Below are 371 nucleotides of genomic sequence, written 5' to 3' on the forward strand. Positions count from 1 at the left end.
GTCATACAGGCTCACCAGTGTGTAGATATGCCTTGATATTGCATCATTTTCAATGTGGGACAAATTCCTTCAGCCTTAACAACTAACAGAAAAGCAGAACACTGAGGATGTGACAACAGGAGAGACAGACAGACAGACAGACAGACAGACAGATACATATGAGGGGGAGGAGAGAAACAGACAGACAGAGGAGGGAAGAAGAAAGAGAGAGAGAAAGGATAGTAGTGATTGGCACCAGAATTCAACTGGTACTCATTTTCAGTTGAGTAGAATAGAATGCAACCTCAACCATGATATTTAAAAACAAAAAATTTGTTTTACATTTTTATTTTATTTTTATATGTATATATATATATATGTACATATATATC

This window comes from Octopus bimaculoides, chromosome 11, assembly GCF_001194135.2.
Source record: "Octopus bimaculoides isolate UCB-OBI-ISO-001 chromosome 11, ASM119413v2, whole genome shotgun sequence".
NCBI classification, from domain to species: domain Eukaryota; kingdom Metazoa; phylum Mollusca; class Cephalopoda; order Octopoda; family Octopodidae; genus Octopus; species Octopus bimaculoides.